Source organism: Neolamprologus brichardi, chromosome 9, assembly GCF_056152115.1.
Source record: "Neolamprologus brichardi isolate AB-2024 chromosome 9, ASM5615211v1, whole genome shotgun sequence".
Lineage (NCBI taxonomy): Eukaryota > Metazoa > Chordata > Actinopteri > Cichliformes > Cichlidae > Neolamprologus > Neolamprologus brichardi.
This window is the reverse complement of record NC_142112.1, coordinates 7,713,908-7,734,425: the sequence shown is the minus strand read 5'-3', so window position 1 is coordinate 7,734,425 and position 20,518 is coordinate 7,713,908. Positions and strand designations below refer to the sequence as shown.

The 20,518-nt window shown below is 37.9% G+C and overlaps 1 protein-coding gene across 7 annotated transcripts in view; it reads right to left on the bottom strand.

Moving 5' to 3' along the window:
• Nucleotides 1–20,518, bottom strand: part of tenm3 (teneurin transmembrane protein 3) — a 388,426-nt gene that overhangs the window by 322,361 nt on the left and 45,547 nt on the right. For 6 of the 7 annotated variants that reach the window (XM_087845865.1, XM_087845867.1, XM_087845868.1 and 3 more), the window contains exon 1: nucleotides 18,733–19,451. The exons of the other annotated variant lie outside the window; for it this stretch is intronic. The gene's annotated coding sequence lies outside the window, so the exon portion shown is untranslated. Of the gene's footprint in view, nucleotides 1–18,732; nucleotides 19,452–20,518 lie in introns of those variants that run through there. 7 annotated transcript variants of the gene reach the window in all.

The window sequence follows — 20,518 nt, the reverse complement described above, 5'->3', positions numbered from 1 at the left end:
TCACATTTGTGTTTGCATGATTTCACATTTCCAGATGTAAATGATTGAGACCTTGCTGACAAGCAGAGCTCCATTTTTCCCCTGACTATTAAATTTACATTGACTCTGTTTTGTTTTTCTACCCAGTCAAACATAACTACTTAGAGAGCAGTTCAAATGAGTGTGAAATGGATTTTAGTTGAAACTGGACCTTAACCCTTTAAGACCTACCATAGAACCAAGTCCGCCAGAGCTTATATTATATTTTTACATGTTGTGGAGCCATTTTTGTGAGCATTTCAAGTTGCTATACATCAATACAACCATTACAGCCTAGATTTTAATAATATGTATGAATTAAGTGCATAGTAATTACATAAATTGCAAAAAAGTGCAATAAACTACAAAAAAATTGAAAATCGTTTTTGCTTTTTTAACATATATTTCTAGTTAGAGAAATTTAAGAGGCTTATCTCTCAAAACTGTAAATACAAAAAAGTTGCACAAAATAGTTTCCCACCACAGGAAATTTATTTTGAGTGTCTTCATAGTTTTATTTTTGAAATACACCATTTTTTATATACTGCAGGAAAAACGAAAATAAATATTATAATGAAAATTAGCAAAAATGCATATGCATCAAAATAAACTATTTCCAGCAGTGCAATATGAGTCCTAAGCATCCCAGAAACGACACAGAAAGTCATAAAGTCAAACATAACTTTTAAAAACACCAGTATAGGCTCATTGAGGCCCGGACGGTAAAAAACTACATTTCCGCGAAAATGACGTCACTTCCGGTTTCAGGCAGGTCATGGCGGACATGCGAAAGTTTGCGCTGATGTCTAATCCAATGTAGGAAGTGTTATGAACAGCTGATCGGATCGGCAAAATGTGTTTCTGGAATATTATGTTTTTGTTGCTGCAAGTGCTTTTTATGCAGTTTTTGCAAAGCTATATGTGGAAGGAAACTGTGACCGAGGACAAGCTGATGGCATAAGATGTAAGTACAACTCCTCCGGTTTCATATGCAAAAAAAATTATTGCGCTAGCTCACGTGGTTGCAGAGCTACCGGGATTTAAAAGTAGTTACGCAAAACAGAGCGTGTCGCTCTGACCGGTTTTAAAGGGTTAAGAGTTCATGCTAAGCATAAACCATGAACATTACAAAGGGTGATGTCTCCTGCTGGTTTGCTTTGTCTTCTGGTAGAACATTCCCCTCAGTTCTGACTACCTTCCCTCTCTTTGTTACCATCCAACTACCTTTCTCCAGTCCAAATGACAACCCAGTGTCATTCTGTAGATCCTAGTGATATGAATCAGAGAATGGATTTCTTGTTCACTCTTGGCACACCCTCCTGAGAACCTAGGAAAAGAGAAACTTCGCATTGAACTTGTGATTTCCTTCCTCTTTGGAGCTAAAAGAGACTACCCAAACACATAAGCTGTCAATGGAAAGCCCACGATGTCCTCTATTTAGTACATCAGGACTTAGTAAGACAGCTCAAATAAGTCAAAAGCAAAGCTGACGAGCTGCCAATCTCGGATCATCTACTTCTCTCCTTTAATGTTCACATGACTTTCTCTATAATTAACAATCCTCGTATTATTTCTTTCCGGAATATCAAGAATATAAATCTTGATATCCTTTCTTCTGCTCTCTCTAGCTGCTTGTCTCTTAACAATCTGTCCATTCAAGACGATCTAGTATTTTATTATAATCATAGCCTCAATAGTATTTAGAATTCTCTTGCTCCACAAAAAAACTCGCTCTGCACCCTGGTACACACCAGAACTCCGACTATTGAAAGCTAAAGGCCAACGGCTTGAACGTCTTTATAAGAAAACTGGCCTTACTATTCATAAGGATATGTTTAATAACCATGTTCTGTTTTATCAGGAATGTATCAGTCAAACCAAATCTGCCTATTATTTTACCATTGTCTGTTCAAGTGAGAACTCCACCAAGACCCTATTCTCATTATTCAACTCCTTTAACAGGCCACCTGATTCTCTGCCCGCTCATCTCTATTCATCTAACTTCTGCGACCCTCTAATGCTATTCTTCACTGAAAAAATTCATAAAATACACCTTGACTTGGTCCCTAATGCTCAATGTAGCTCCTCTGTTGTAATTCCACCCCCTTCTCACTTCCTCTCTGTTTATCAACTTCTGTCTTTAACTGATATTGCTGATCTCATCCACAAATCAAAGCCTTCTACCTGCCAGCTTGATCCTATCCCCACTGTCCTTGTCAAAGCCTGTTTACCCCCTCTCCTTCCCCTCATATCTGCTATTATTCACTCTTCACTCACCACTGGAACTGTTCCTGCTTCTTTCAAAGTTACCGCCATCACCCCAATCCTGAAAAAAACAGGTCTAGATCCCAACAACTTTAACAATTTTCGTCCTATCTCCAATCTACCATTCCTCTCAAAAATTCTTGAAAAAATAGTTGCTTCACAAGTCCATCTACACCTAACTGATAATAACCTTTACGAACAGTTCCAGTCTGGTTTCCGTCCTCTGCATAGCACCGAAACTGCTCTTATAAAAGTAACAAATGATCTTCTCATGGCAGCTGATTCTGGTCTCCTCTCCATCCTTATTCTCCTTGATCTGAGTGCAGCCTTTGAAACCATCTCTCATCCCATTCTTCTTAGCAGATTAGCTTCTATTGGTCTCTCTCATACTCCATTAGCCTGGTTCAAATCATACCTGTCTGACCGCACTCAGTTAATTCAATTAAAATCCTTCACTTCTCAGCTTTCTCCTCTATCTACTGGGGTGCCCCAGGGATCTGTCCTCGGGCCCCTCCTTTTCATCCTTTCGAGCCCAAGGATATTTGGCATGCAGCCAGGAGGCAGCCTGGGATCGAACCACCGACCTTCTGATTAGTGGCTGACCTGCTCTGCCACCTGAGCTATAGCTACCCATCGGCATACACTTCCACTGCTATGCCGATGACACCCAGCTTTACCTCTCTACCAAACCCGATTCTACTCTTCCTCCACCCTCCCTCACCCTCTGCTTAGCTGAACTCAATTCCTGGTTCTGCTCCAACTTTCTTAAACTCAACAGCAATAAATCAGAACTTCTCCTGGTCGGCACTAAACGATTGCTATCCAGAATTAACAATTTCTCTCTCACTATTAATAATTCGTTGGTCCCTATCTCTCCCTCTGTGAAAAGCTTGGGTGTCATTCTCGATAGCACATTATCCTTTAATTCACATATCAATAATGTCACACGTGCAACATATTTTTAATTCCGTAACATCAATCGCCTCCGCCCTTTCCTCACTCCTCATGCCACTGCCATTCTCGTCCATAATCTTGTTATCTCTCGAATTGATTACTGTAATTCACTATTACACAAAAATCCATCAACAAGCTCCAACGTGTCCAGAACTCTGCTGCCCGTATTATTACTAGGACTTCCTCTACCCACCACATCTCCCCAATCCTGAAGCAGCTACACTGGCTCCCGGTTAAGTTTCGCATCCATTTTAAAATAATCCTTTATACATTTAAGGCTATTCATTCTCTCTCTCCACCATACCTCTCTGATTTAGTACAGATGAACTTCCCATCCCGGTGCCTCACATCTTCATCTTCTCTTTCTCTCTCTGTTCCTCCTCTCTGTTGCTCATCTGATTACAATGGGGGGCGGGGGTTTTAGTTGCTCCGCCCCTCGACTTTGGAATTCCTGACCTCAGAAATATTACCTCATTCCCTCTTTTTAAGTCCACCCTTAAAACTCACCTGTTTAAAATTGCTTATGTTTAAATCTCTGCATGCTTTTAACATTTATCTGTTATTCTTATTATTGTGTATATTGTGTATTTGTTGTACAGTGTCCTTGAGTGCTCTGAAAGGTGCTATTTTTTAAATAAAATGTATTATTATTATTATTATTATTATTATTATTATTATTAAAAGGTATAGACCAAAAACAAACTACAGAGGACATAAATGAATAAGCTGGTTCTCAGGAGGATGTAGCTTGATGTCATCCAGGTAAAGGCCAGTCTTGTTGATGATCTCACTGAGGAGGTTCAGATCTATGCAGAAATGGGGACTTAGGATCGCCTTGGTAAACATGACGGTGACCTGTGTAATTGGCTTGAAGTTTTCCTTTACTGCTGTCTTCCACTTCCCCATTAAGTTCCCGATGAAGGCTCTTAGAGCTTTTTGACCTCATAGACAATACCGGTCAAAAGTTTTAGAACAATCTAATTTTCCAGTTATTTATTGCAATTCAAGTCATTCAAGTCCAATGAACAGCTTGAAATGGCACAAAGGTAAGTGGTGAACTGCCAGAAGTTAAAAAAAAGGTAAGGTTACCCCAAACTGAAAAATAATGAAAAAGGCCTTTATCAGGCAACACAACATAGGTTAACATTTTGAAGCTGCTCTACAGTAATGGAGATTGATTAAGCCTTGTAAGCTGGTGCTACTAATTTCTACAGCTGTTCCAACTGTTCTGGATTACTTCCACCCCCTCTGTCTGGATAAAAGCAGTGCTGGAACACACTGTGGTACCCACACGAGCACCAGTTGAACAGTATTGTACTCCAGAAAGTAGTGTGTTGCTACAAACACGGTGAGAAAAAGGCATTGTAGAAAGAATGCCACGAGTAGTTCAGCTGTTATATCTGCCAAAGGTGGCTGCTTTGATGAGCCAAACATTTAGAATATTAACATAATAACAGTGTCTTTTATTCTGAATAAAACTGAATTGAAAAAAGTTAAATGAAATTAATGCCAGGGATCACACAAGTCACGACAGGCATCACTGTTACCTTCTGCTCCGCTTTACCTTCCTGCTGTCTTCTGCCACTGGAGGGCTCAAACCTTACTGAGATCACCACCAGCTTTCTGACTGCAGGTCAGCTGAGCCCACTGCTGCAGTAAAGCTCTAACTGGCATGTTTCTCTTGCTTTCTGCCATCAACAAGTTATTGTATTATATGATTTATTTATTACATTTTATGTGGAGTGAATAAATAAAAGTATATTTACGGTGGCCCGTACAGACAAACTTCAAAACACATAAAAACTTAAAACACATACAAAACACAACAGAAGTGCTTGTGTATAAATACACAAACAATACACACATGCTTTCAATTGTGTAATTTAAGTGATCTAGTAGCTCTGGTTTGGAAGTTCAGTTGCTAGAAATGTGTTTTGGAGTTTGTACGTGTTTTGTCTCTAGGGGCCACCGTATATATTTATATATAAACATATATAAATAAAACTACTTTTTTTTTTTACATTAGTAATTCCTTTTGTGCATAATTTTATATTGTTGTTAATAATAAATTAATTAAAGCAACAAAACAACCTGAAGAGCCAGTTCTCTAAAAAGAGCCGAAAATCCCATCACTAGTGTGGAAGTTTTGACCTTACTTTGAGTTTGATTCCGTAAAAAATGACAAAAACATTAGCGTCCGCTGTTCACTCTGTGTGGGAAGAAAACGTCTTTTTACAGCGAAAAAAACCCTAAATGTCTGAGCAAGCACCGAGCACGCCGCCATGCTTTGTCACGCCACTGTCATGACCACTGCGGCACCAGGCAAACCTTTGCCTGCATCACTCCTGCTAAACAGGTGACAATAGATTTAAGAACGACAGGACTTTGTGCCACTAAGTCTTTGTTTTTATTTACTTTCTGCTGTGTTTTACTTGCATTTGAAAATGTGAGTGTAAACACACAAAATATTTTTTTATATGCTGGAATATGCAGAAAGTTCAAATATTAAACACATTTCTTCAAGTCAAAGACTGAAGTAGCATTAACAGAAATGTAACATTTATGCAATAAAGTTAAAAGATTAAAACTAATAAAACTATTTTAAAAAGAGACTTTTTTTTTATTTCATTCAATTTTATGTGATGGATCATGCAAAAAAAGTAGAATTGGTCTATTGCTTCATTACTTATTCAGGTTGTGTATCATGTTTTTAAAAAGTAACTAAGTAACTAATTACTTTTGAAAATAAGTAATCAGTAAAGTAACATTTACTTACTACTTACTAAGAATAAGAATAACTTTATTTATCCCGAGGTAAATTCTTTTGTCATGTACATGCTCAAAGCAGCAGGAGAGACAGAGGAACAGATGAATAAGATATAAGATATATACAATAAGAATAGTAGAATACAGTAATATACAGTAGGATAGTGCAAGACATAGTATCAAATAACTGTAACGAAGTAATATATATAACTATATCCTGGAGAATAAATAACTTAACTATCAGTGCAGTGCAGTGCCTAGTATTGTGCAATAGAATAAAGGGAGCAGCAGCGTACTACTACTACTTACTACTTTTTTGGAGACGTAATCAGTAATTAGTTAGTAATTCGTTTTTTCAAGTAACTTGACCAACACCACTGATAACACAGGAGCATCTGCCAATAAGCGAGGGTGTTTACATAAAGACTATGTGCTCAAATTGTGGTCATAAATATTTTGTACATGTAAATCAGACTCTGTAAAGTTTTGTAACCTTGTAAACCAAAATATCTGAAAAGTGTATATTTGTGCATTCATAGATGAGAATTTGTGTGTGTGCAAAACAGATTTGTGTTTGTAAAAAAATATTTTTACAAATACGCATCTGAGCTGAAAAGCGTTGGAATGTGGTCCAGCGCGCCATTCCTGACTCCTGGGTCTGGGCACCACTTTAACAGCGAATGACGGACCCGACCACATCTCAACGCTGTGTGTCATATTCACAACACTGCTTTCCCGCCGAGGTCCACAGACATGGCGTTATTTTGTGCCAAAAAAAATTGCAGGTGCAAGTGTTGCATTTTGAGGAGAAATTTATTTTGAGTGAAGAAAATTCATTGCTGCGTGCAACTCAAATTTAGCTTTTCTTCACTCAAAATAAATTTCTCCTCAAAATGCAACACTTGTACCTGCGATTCTTTTTTTTTACGTGAGCTCAGAATAGTGGCACAAAAATAACGCCATACACAGAGCCATGGAAGAGGCTCTGAGGTCCCTATGTAAGCACGTAAGCCTGTGACAAAGTCCACCGAACTCGGACACGCAATGTTTTTTTCTTTGTGGTGATGAAGGAAAACGCTGGCACGGGAAAGGACATTTACCCTTCCAGGACCTGAAGCTCAGTAAAGCGCCACTCTGACAGCCAATCCCATCTGTTCTCTGATTGGACTGTTACATTTATGGTTGACATGACATTGACCAATCAGGTGAAAGGAAGAAAAATCGGGTCAAAATTCATACTTGCAAGTTGAAACTCACACAGAGCGGGAACCTGAGCGCAGAGTTTTACTGTAACCAGACCTTAACAAAAAAACTGTAACTTGTGTAAATCTTTTTTACACACACACACACACACACACACACACACACACACACACACAAATCTTCATACATAAAATTTTCAGATTATTATTTTTATTTTATTTTATTATTATTATTATTATTTATTTATTATTATTTATGACCATAAAAGACAGGTCACTCATTTTCTGCCTGTAGCACCAACTACACTGCAGTCACTTTAGAAACTGGTATTTCACTTATTCTCAAAGTTCAGAAGTATTTGTGCATTGGCACCTTTTTTGATCTTTAGCCAGCAGATCAAATGTGAACTCAAATCAGTGGCTTCACATTGGATTTTACAGTTGCTAAGCTTTCAAGATTTCAAGTAAATTTGCATCAGCTGAAAGAATTTAATGGGAGGTATAGCCATTTTTAGACAACCGCACATGCCGTTCACTACTGTGAACAACTCTCTGCTCTATTTCAACACATGTAAAAGGAGGGAAAAGCTGCAGATTAAACCTGATGTCGCACTACTAACAATTTCATAGAAAGTAACGACTATTTTACAGCAGGAATTAGTTCCCACCTGCAGACGTGTGACAAACATCGTAGACATGACAGTGAAAAAAGTAAAACAAACATCGATTTGAAAGCTTTTTTAGCTCTTTTTACTGCAGACATTTCATTCCCTGCAGTAATGAATGCTGGGACTTCCACATAACAGCATTTGAGTAGCTCTACAATGAAAGATTACAGGTAACTAACACATGATTGGTTGCACGTATCCAAACTAAGACAAAAAAATATTTGGTTAAATTAAACTGTCTTTATATACTGCTAAATCACAGTTGTCTCTTTGTAAGGTAAAGATAAACAGATAAAATCTCAACAATCATGTGACCCCCTATGAGGAAAAGGTTTGGTGACACTGTGAGGAAAAACTCCAAGGCCGACTGTGGAAGAGAGTCTACTTTGGCCTTAACATAATATAATATAATAAAATAATATAATATATAACATGCAAGAAATACAGACAACACCCAAAGTTTACAGTTTGCATTGTTGCAACATTAGGTCTTCCACCACTTCAAAGAAATGATTTTAATTCTGTGCTCTCTACTAGAGAAGTAATGTAAAGGGATTCCAGCGTTTTATTCTTTTTTCCAACCCTGGAAATGAAGAAAGAAACATTCTTCTTTAACGGCCAGAACAGCTGAATGTATTTGTGTATTAGAGCAGGGTGATATGACCCAAAATATTTATCACGATATACATTTGAAAATTTGCAATAATGATATAACTGACGATATAATTGACACGAGATAAAATACTTTACAACTCCACAACTTTATTAGTGCAAAAACCCATCAATGTATTTTCACTTAAACAAGCAGCTGTTTTTTATGTGCATTAAAGTTACATAAAAATTTAACAGTGCAAATGCAAATTCCTCGCTGACAGTTTAACCAAAAGGCATTTCCAGTGGAAACTGGCCGACATATCCTCAGCATAACCATGTATAATATCCACAAAACTTAAAAAGAGGTTATACACACAAAATACGGTAACATTATGTTGAAGCACAGCACGTATCACTCCGCGAGGCTCCGCCTACGATAGCCGTAATGCTCCGACAATCCATCAAGCGGTGCGGCTTCGTAGCTCAGCAAAGTCGTACTGAAACATTTGACAGATTTTCGAGCGCCGTGCACATAAAATCGTTTCGAGGTCAGTAAACACAACCAGAGTTCATACATAAGGCACACGGGATTATAAGGGGCTCTGTCGACTTTCAGAAAAATCAAAGGATTGATTTTAAGTGCGCCGTATTTTCCAAACAACACGGTAATAACGACGGCCCGCTAGCATGCGCTACCAAAAATAGTGCTTTGTTGTGTATCTGACGGACGAAAGCTAAACCAGTTCCACACCAGTGAAGCTGGTTAATATAACAATATTAACTAGATAACTACATAATTCCGAAATAAAATATTTTTTGTTAAAAATCTGGAAACATTTAATAAATTATAAAAAAAATCATAAGAACCTGGCTGACTGTCCTTTTAGACATCAGGGAAAGCTCCTTTAAAAGTTTTAACACTGACTTTTAACTCATGAAGTCCCCAGGTGACGTCGACTGAACATTTTGATGCAGTCATGCGACAAGAGAGTGGCCCTGGGTAGCCATGACATGGCCTGTGAAATGTGACAAGCAGGACCGCTGCAAATCTTGCAAAGTCAATGCAACCACTACAATCTGTGACAAATGTGCGCCTTTGTTTTTGGAAAGAAATCGCTTCAAATGTTACCGTTACCGGCATTACCAAAGAATTTGTTGTTAAATTTAATCAGCAAAGAACTGTCCAGCAAATTCATTTCTAAATTAGGAATACATTTATCGTGTATGCCCAGGGTGACACATATATAACAATACAGATCTCTGACAGTGGGAGGAGCTATTTAACAAAAAAAAAACAAAACAAAAACTAACTAACAAAAAACCCCCAAACAAGTCCAGAAATATGTTAAATCTGGTTCATTTTGTTTGATTTTCATCTCCCATAATTTTCCTGAAAGCAGAAATTGGTCAGGTTTTTTAATGGGACAGTGGTTTCTTCCTGGTTTTTAAATCTAAAGTTGGTGAACTTGTTAAATACAAAAATTTGCATATAAACACTGTGAATTTATATCAACAATGAGATTAAACAATGATATTTAATATTAGTCATAGTTTATGAATTACAATTACACGGTGTTTTTAATTTCTTGTTAATGAATAAATATTTTGTTACAATTTAATTACAATTTAATACGATTACTGGTAATCAGAAAATGTGTTATAGAATTGCTTTATATCCCATTTGTGCCATTAGAAGGAATCCTCTTACTGATTAATGCAGTTAATAACAGGTTTATGGACTCTGCACAAAAATGCACTAAAAATAATTCATGCATTTTGTGTCTTATTTGTCAACTTAAACCTGAAAAGTGAGTTTTACTGGAGTCAAAGTCGGAGCATCAGCGTCAGAGAAAGAGGCTGAGAAGTAATAAGGAATGAAAGATACATGAAAATTGTTTTTGAAAATGCATGTTGTTTTTTTAATTTACTTTATTCATAGTGTAACCTCTCATGATGCAATCATACTACAGAGTGATTTTACATATTTAAGTCTGGCTGAACACAAAAGAGACAATTTTTTATGTGACAAACCAGCAGAGTCAGAGTCATGCAATCAAGCTGTAAAACCAGATTCAATGTGTGTGTGTGTGTGTGTGTGTGTGTGTGTGTGTGTGTCTGTGTGTGTGTGTGTGTGTGTGTGTGTGTGTGTGTGTGTGTGTGTGTGTGTGTGTCTGTGTGTGTGTGTGTGTGTGTGCGCGTGTGTCTGTGTGTGTGTGTCTGTGTGTGTGTGTGTGTGTGTGTGTGTGTGTCCACAGAAACATGCTGGTTAAATGAAAAGCTTTCAAGATATTCATGCATGTAAAGATAAAAAGACATTTAATAAATGTGTTTTAGTTTTTTAGGTAAAAGAACAGAAAAACAAAAAGTTTCTTATAACGAGAAAAAGTCAATGTAAGGAAATAATTATTAAATCATAACAACAACAACAACAACAATAACAATAATAATGATAATAAATCAATTCTATTTAAAATGAAATAATAAAAACGTGAACCCAGCAGTTACTGTGAGCAGCCGTGATTAGCTATCAGCCACATATTGGTAACAGCCCAGTATTTCACAATCATACTGACAGTAAAAATATTCATTAATAATATTTTATAAATTACAAAATACACTACTACTAATAATAACGATGATGAGAAGAAGAAGAATGTTTTTATCCTCTCAAACAGAATCGAGTTGAACATTTCACGTATGTTAACTTCAGGTTCTTTCCCGGTGCAGTCAGGATCATTTTCACCACACACACCACTCTCACTCTCGGCTCCATCATGCTAACGCTAACAGAAACACTTCTGTTTAGCTCCAGTTAGAGAGAAAGAACGAGCAAACACCCTTCAATATTTCTCCTGTAATATCGTTTTACACTGCAAAAAACCTAACTCAAACCCCATTTTTATATTTCTCCTTTCCACGACTGAAAATATATTCCCTGCTATGTCCTTAAATTGTTTCTGCTTCCAGACAAGAAGGGCTGGATTACTGATTCCTACTCACTCATTGCTGGTGGTCCCATGGGAGCTACATAATGTACATGGCCTCTAAAATCTAACCGTGCTGGATATGTGATGCTCAAGTTACTCTCACCGACGTCCCTGGGACAGAGAAAAACAAAGAGCATCACAGAATCGCAGACACCTCTGCTACTGAGGGCTCCTTTGAGGTGAGCAGGCCTTCCCCTTCAGAATGAAGACGAGGACCATAGTAGACCAAATCTATGTCAAATGCTGCTCATGGCTTCAGCTGTAATACCCCAAACCAGAGCTCTCACATCTCACATTACATTGCAGAGATGAACAGCCACGCCATCTGCAACCACTGCCGAGAATCTGAGGGTCCGAAGGCAGACAATGTAGTTCTTTCTTTCTTTTAATTATAAAGGTTTTCAGCAGTGATACGAAGCAGAGAGGGCACATTAAACCAGCTGATACAAGTCATCATTTTAAAGGCATTAAGATAATGAGCAAAGTGGGAAAATGTATAAATACAAAATCTTTAAAAACATGTTTTTACATAATTTAATAATAATAATAATAATAATAATAATAATGCTATATTTATTAAACCAAAAGATATGGCAATATTTGCAGTAAGGTGGAAATATTGATGAGATGCGTCTATAGCACTGCCAACGTGATATAAACATAGATACAAGTACAATACTGTGCTTTAAATGCAGATGTATGGACTGCATCTTGCAGCCATGTTAGTTCTAGTAGAAAAAACACATTTTAAGGCAGATGCATGTGGCCCAAGCACTGTTTCTTTGGGTTTCCTCGTTTAGAGTTATTGGAATAACAGACCCAAGAGTGTCTGCATGTGAATCCTTGATGACAGATGCCAAGTAAAATTGGGCAGGGAGCAATAAAACAAGCAACACAAGGTGTGTAGCTCTCCTGAAGGAGGAACTCAAAGACACACTGTGGGTGTTTCATTCAAGCCCAAGTCGTGCTAAAATAAGTGAAAACAAATGTCTATTTATTTGAAAAATTTTATAAAAACAGAAACATTATTTTACCCTTTGTGAAGAGAAATTGCGCAACAGTTTTCCGTCACCGCAGCACACTGTACATTCCATCATTCCCATTATTCTGGTTCTTTCCCAGTTAAAAATCCGCCATTTTGTCACAAATGCAGCTGCTAACTATTGTTGTCTCTTTTATTCTTGGAAATGGAAAGTGTGGTTTCGAATCAGTGAGTGCATGAAATATTTCACACTTTTAATATAGTCGAAAACAATAATAACTCCTTCTAAATACAGTGTATTGATGGATCCCGATATTAAAACTAAATTCCAAGCAGCAGCCTGTTGATACGCAGACATACGCTGTTATTAACTGAGAGAAAAATCTTTCCAGCAAAAAATAATTAAAAAATAATAAAATCAGACGTTTTCGCAGCGACATGAAGGACTGCAGAGTGCGGCCCCAGCAAAGCTGCATCCTACTGTGAATCCAAACTCTCTTTTATGTCGTCTTTCTCCTGATGTTGTGTCTGTAACCCAGTGGAGACTTTTACAGAAAGGCAAGTAGACAGGACCAATGTGCGCACAAGTACAAACGTCTTCCTCCACTACAGCTATTTTACAAAAATAATTTGATCAATTAAAGCAGACTTCCTGTCCCCGTACTTCCTGTTTGCACTACATACTTTCTGGCCAAAGAATTGTAAAATATTATCACTGCTATGGTTGAATAGATAATAATAATAATATAATCTACTACATTACCAAAATGTATTCACTATTAGCTGAAAATTGTTCAAACTGTTCCTTTAGGAAACGAAGCAATAAAACTGCATCAAAACACATCAGTACACATAAATCTATTATTGGAAAATTGTGCATAAAATATCAGAAGTAAAAATAATTGTTAATCAGTATTAAATGGAAATAATATAACTGCTTAATATGTTTAAGACTGAAGTAATTTTAAATACCTAATATACTTAAATACAATATGCTGCTTAATAAAGCATCATATTCTACAAAGCACATGTTTGCAGTCCTCTTGTGAGAATTTCTGAAAATAAATAAATAAATAATACAAGCAACATCTCGATTTTTCACAGTGTATTAAAATATTAATAACAAAAATATCACCTGAATGAAAAGGTTTCACATCTCCAGGGAGAATTAAAATATGAATGTGAAATGAGGTTAAATGTTTTACATTCATACATTTTCATAAATGCTAATCTGAAAGTGCTGCGGAGCCGGTTTATGGAGATGGTCAGAGTTGCCGTCCTCTCTCCATCATCATCACAGATTTTCTTGCTAATCTGCTAAAACAGTCATTAACAGCTTTTCAAACACCACCGTCTCGTTACATCACACATGTTGACCAATTAGCAAGAAACTTTCTGTTGTGGCGCTAAATCGCTGAAGCTCATTTACTTGCTAATGCTAGTTGCCTGTCCTGTGAAGTGCGGCCAGTAACTGACCTCAGAGCAGTGAAAGCTCAGCCAGCGGCTTCTTGTGTGGCTCGCTGGTCTCTCATCAGTTTACAGTCATGTCTGCACAAACCACCAGGAAAAAGCTCGCCCAGCTCCATCGCTGTTAACAGAAGACGGACACACCCTCACAGACAGAGAGGAGTACACTATGCCATGAAATTATCACAGCGACATTACCCAACTGCGGTCACAAGATGGCAGTAATGTAAGGCCTGGATCCACGTATGACAGCGATGTCTGAGATCAAAGGATAGATTGCTTTACTTTGGGACGTGTATATTTTCAGATCTGACGAGGCAAGCACTGCTCGCCCTGCTTGTCCTGACGCAACTTTTCTGGCCTACTTTTCTGATATTTCATTTCTATTTCCATGAGGCAGACGACATTATTACGCATACACCATGTATATAGTTTCACTCACATATATGTATACATATATTGCTTTTTATTTTATTTTATTTTCCCTTGTTGTATATTGTTTTCTCTTCTTACTTTTGCACCTTTGTGGTCCAGCTACCCAATTTTGCTGTGCAAGAAACTGCACAATGACATTAAAAAGCTCGAAGTCTCTCTAAACATGGATCTTTTTTAAGATATACCTGATGTTAGCTCAAGTTAATAAATCCAGATAGTTGAGTTAGAAAATTAATAATATAGCTGTTATATATTATACATCTAACCACAGTCTACAAAAGTGATGAAGTATCTTCATTTACTACATTAGTGCCACCAATACGAAGCTTCGAGAGAGGAGTAAATGACCAAAAAAAAAAAACGCAGGTTTGAAAAGTTCTTCATCTACATGTTTAGTAATATTGTGATGTTACTGTAACATCAATCCTACAAAAAACAAGATCAGCTGGATTAAAGAGACTACACTCGTCTGAGTGGACTTCACATAAAGCTTATGAAGCTTGATCAGCAATGCAACACACAGCTAACAGAACTCTAACTGCAATCTGTATGTAACTATGTTGTTTTATTAAATTGATTCAACAGCCTTCTTAATCTCGACTATTTGGGTTTTTGAAATTTAATATATGAAATGTTGATTGTAACATTATGTTACATTACATTATATAATTACTGTTAAGTTACATTAGTGTAATATTATTATAATTAGACCCTCTGTGATGTGATGAAAGCAAGCGGCACATACAACATGTCTCTGATGACCTCAACATTAAACAGTAAAATTCAGCAGCTCTACTCTGTAAGACTTAACTGTGCTACCTGCAACGTCGTTGGTTGGAAACCTCTGTCAGAAAGCTTTTAAAACTCACTTTCACCACACAGCTTTTGGCTAACTGATGGTATTTGTCATAAATGTTTACATGTCTTCCCCTCACCTTTGTTCAATTGTGATCACTTATCTTAGTGTTTGTGTATAAACACAAGACCATGCCTGCAGTAAAGACATGACAGCCCATCTATGGGTGCAAAGACTAAAACAAGTAGTATGGGTCTAGCTTGAGGACACAGCTTAGAAACAAATAGTATATAAATATATTACGTGGCATTCCTGATCAAATCCAAGCGAAAACATTTTATTTCCATTATATTTATTATACATTACAATTAATATTTCAGGTTTAGGTCCACACAGGCACACACTGCTTCTGCAGCCTGACAAAGGGCCCATTTACAGAGTTCCAGGTAGCTTTCATCAGCTGGATCTTCAGTCTGAGCATTCCTTGGATAATTTGTGCACACACACACACACACACACACACACACACACACACACACACACGTACTACAGATAAATCTTCAGATTCAGGGCTCTCGTAGAAATGATCGAAAATACACACACACACACACACACACGATCCCACAAGGCACATATGCACTCAGGACACACCAGATGCATACCTATGCTGTGTCAATGTCAGTAGTCAAGCATACACACACATCACACACACACTTTCTGGCAAAAAATAAAATGTTATTGCTACTATCAGAGAACGAGTGTGTGTGTGTGTGTGTGTGTGTGTGTGTGTGTGTGTGTGTGTGTGTGTGTGTGTGTGCAGGTGAGCAGGCTATTGCTACACTAACTATTGTATGTTTACTGGTTGTGTGTTCATAGATGTAAATACATGAACATGCAGAACACACTGGTGAGTCTGTGTATGACAACATATGCAAGCTAAACTCTAAACTAAGGTAAATACAGTCAACTTCACGTATCACAATAACTATAAATGAAAATGTTCAGACACTAATCTTAAAAATGTTTCTGCTATCTGCAGATTTCTTTACGTTTCCCACATCCATGACTGGAGTACCTCATGGTGACACCTGACCTACAACATTTGTTTCTGCTGCTGGAATACCATAACGTCATTTGGGAAGTGATGCATTTATTCATATATAACTTGCAGTGGGTGAAATGATGTAAGCTTATGGATTAACAAGCAACAGAGCCAAATTACAAAGATGCAGAGTTCTCACCCTCTGCAACGACCTGTAATATAAGGAACGTGGGATCATTTTGTCTGGTGGCTTTTTATGTTAATTTCTGTTTCCACCTATGTAAAGGTTTTACTGCTTTTGCACATGTTAATCATCCAGAAGAAACATGAGCAGCAACTATAAATATGTAGTGAAAAGGTAAAAGAAAAGAGAGGGAGAGAAAATAAAGACATTATTTGATTGGAGCGTACATTCATTTTAAAGAAGTGCAGGCCCAACATGAAGCGCTTTGTCTGGGTTGGGAATTCAAAATGAAATAAACACACAGGAACCTCAAGTAAAGCCTAGATTCTGTAAACGAGACACATTTGGATTTTAAATCTACTTTGAAGCAACAGCTTGTTTTTATTTTTATTTTTACCTCCTCCTAAAGATAAAACAGCTTCCTCCAGCCAAGTCCTCAAACCGTTTAAGCTGTGCAAGAATGGAGAAACTGCAAAAGAAAAACTGGCCAAGATGTATCTAATTTTACAGCTGTGAAACTTTGAATATATTAAGAAAATAAACCGAACCAGACGGACAGATCAAGCCTATAAAATCAAAAATTTCACAGAAGCTGAAATTCTTTGGAACACCTGCAGATCAAAGTCATCCCGAATTTCTGTGGAACTCTGAACAAAAATAACAATGAAAAAAACTGAACGAACACTTCTTGTTGCATGTAGTTAATACTTACTGTATTTCGTATGTAGGGAATTGCTGCAATACTCCAGGGCTGTTTTACCTTGCTCTTTAATCTGTTTCTTATAACTAATTGCATTGTATACACATGCATTACAATAAATAAGAATAATACGTTTTTGTATTTTTAAAATAAGGAAACAAAATGTAATGTTTTAAGTGTTTGATTGTTGTCTATTGTGCTGTACTGAAGGGCACACGAGGACATTTGGAAATAATAATTTAATTGAACTGAACTTAATTATTCTTAATGCAGCCTCTGCATTCATAGAACATGAGGTCAGACAGAAACAAGAAAAACTTGCAGTTCTGAGCTGGAGCTGCATTTTGCTGCAACAAAGATTAAGTTTAGTTTCATAGAAAAGTTTTCCATGAAATATACCGAGGACACGTGCTCACTATTTTAAGAAGAGAAATCAGGAATACAGAATTCCACTTCACAGGAATACAAGGTCATGGAAAAAAAAGAATGACGTTTTTTTTTCTAAAAAAACAAACAAAAACCCAACAAACTTCACACACACACACAAACACACACGTATGTATGTATACATATACATATATATATATACATACATACATATATAAAGAAGAGACAGGGAAGGTATGATGCAGGAGGAAAACCGTCATCGTTGTTGTCTTTGTTGCCACTTTAACCTTCACTACAGTGAGAATCCCGCTGGTGGCAGCGCTTCGCTCAGGCATTCAAGCTTTTGCATACACCCTCCCTCTCTGCATCTTTTCCTCAAAATGTACCAAATAACAAAAGTAGGGAGTGGATTGTATTTGTAGTCAGCACAATGAGGAAAAACACATTATAACGCAGCGTTTTTTCATAGTGCCTGCAGGAAGATTTAGGAGCAGGGATCTTTAAATTATAATGACGTTTAATTCACAGGAAATTGTTCTAATTACAAACAGCAAACTGTATACTATTGCTTGAACTCTAAGATGTATAATAAAAAATCATATAATATTAATATCACTCGTGGAAACGCACTGACTCCAGCTGGAGTTTAAGACTGAAGGAGAAGCCTGTGAAAACCCGACACAAAGACTTTTCAGTCCCGTGTTACTCAGATTGATGTGTTTTTCTTCATGAATTATTTGGAGTTTGCGCTTTTTAAATTTTATTTTGTTCAACCAAACCAAGATATTTTCAACCCCAAATGTGCCCCAACATATCATAAAAATAGCAAAGATACACTAAACATTTAACTGCTATTATTTGTCTTTTATTTTAGTAAACAATACTTCAGTCCTCAAGTAAGCACGGTGTGCTGTTCATTCACAACACACTGCATTTATTAAAAAGGAGCGTCACCGGCGCAGTTAATAAAGAAATGATTTAAATGTTGTTTTTTCTCCGCTACATTTGACACCATTCGGCTGGTTTAAAAGCGCAGGGCGCAGAGCGCTTCAACCAACTTTTAGAGCGGCTCCGCTCAGCTCACTGTACACGACGGAGGGGAAAACAAGCCAGCCAATTAGAAAAGTTACAACTGTATTAGGCACGTGGGGTTTGATTGTTGTTCTTTGTGCCGCACTGACGAAAAATAGTGAAACAGTGTTTCACACGAGCAACTGAGACGAGAATGGGATCCACGCCACAGATGTGCATGCTAGGCAATGTGTATGGGATCGGGCTGTCCTACCTGTTCGTCCTATGGGGGGTTGGGGGGTCCTCCTCTTCTAGATTATGACAACAGCAGCCGCCGCTTTGTTGGACTTGAGGAAAAAAGGGGAAAAACTTCCACTTTCAATCGTCTCTTCTATCCTAATGCTGAACCCAGCATTTAAAGGAAATCATCATTAAGAAAACTACAGGCATCGCACCAACCCTTTCACTACTTTGTTGAATCTGCGGGGGCCGGGGAACTATCTCGCCTTTTTCCACGCTGTTTGTGATTTTAAGTAATAAAAAGAAACGCCGTGCGACCCACAGAGGCACGATGGTGCTGTGTCTAAACCAGCAGCGAGGCGCGCCTGAATGTCAGAAGATCTATGCGAAAAAACCAAGTGATGGAGCGACGGGCTCTTCTGTTCTAAACTAACAAAGAGTTCATCTGAGGTGGCTGTTTTATTCCGAACGTCCTTTTCTTTTCAAAACATCAGCTAGCAGGTGAAACACCTTTCCCCCTCTGCTCCCCGCTGTTTCCTCGCGCTGACCCGGCGGCCAGTGCACGCGACAGCTACAATACAGACAGTTTGTTGCACAGAATGGGGAAGCTATTACAAGAGAGAAAGAGAGTGGGAGAGCAAGCTCCAGTGAAACGGAGAAACAAGACTGTCCTCTGCAGCTGCTACCTCTGCGTCCCTCCGCGAGTGTGAACCGGCGCGAGCTCATCTCCTCCCGGTAAAAGATGATGATACGCCAAGCGAGGCAGAAATGGAATGCTGGGGATCCCCTGCTGCGTCCAATCCTGACGTCTCTACCGGTGTGCCGGCGTCCGCGTGTGCGCGAGTCACTCTGTGTGTGTGTGTGTGTGTGTGTGCGGACGCGCTTGGATATAAATGGGGCTGCATGGAGGGAGGGGGTAGCTGTCATTGTGTGTCACAACTGAACTGTAACAGGTGATGGAGGGGTGAGCATGAGCATCACAAGGAGGCTTAGACACTCGATTACGGTGCTGTTGCCTTAAATAATAATAATAATAATAATTCAGTTTAGAAGATGGAAGCTGAGCACACTACCATGCTCACATCGTTACAGTCACAATGTTAACATTCAAACTATATGAATAGACATTAAAAACTATATAGAGATGGACACTTTACATAGAGAAATGAAATCTAGAAACCGCTGGATAATCTTTAAATTGCCAGAGTTTCAAAGCCCATGTTTAAAATTTAGCACTGCAAGAAACGTAGAAGAGAGACAAATTATGCCGTTTGTAGGTGAAGTTAGCTGCCTTACAGAGGACTATGACGCATACACTGCAATACACTGCTTGTACATCACCAAACCTGTTACTGCATTTCTGTATTCTCTTGGAGCTGAGCATGATTTGGAAAGTGATCATTATTGCTACCATCAGTTTAGATCTCGTACAGCTGATACTATGAATGATTTGCAGTTACGAGAAACACTGTTTCCAACCAGCTCCGTGTCTACAGGCTGCATATACGCTGAACAGTGTATGTAGAAAAATAAAAAATAAAAAAATCTCGTAGCTTTGATCTCAGTTTCAGCAAGAGAGTCGATGTAGACAGAAAACTGTAACAAAATCCCTACAGCTTCATTATGCTGAGAAGAGTGTGTTTGTGCGTTTATTGGGGTTTTCATTGTGTTTATTACACAGCACAATAACATTTTGTGGATTAGCATGCTCTAAATGGAGCCTGCTTGAGATTCTGGAAAATAATGTTTTCCAAAACTAGCTAATTCCTGGGAAAACCCAAATATGTCAAAGTTTGTAGCACGTCATTGAACTACTATAT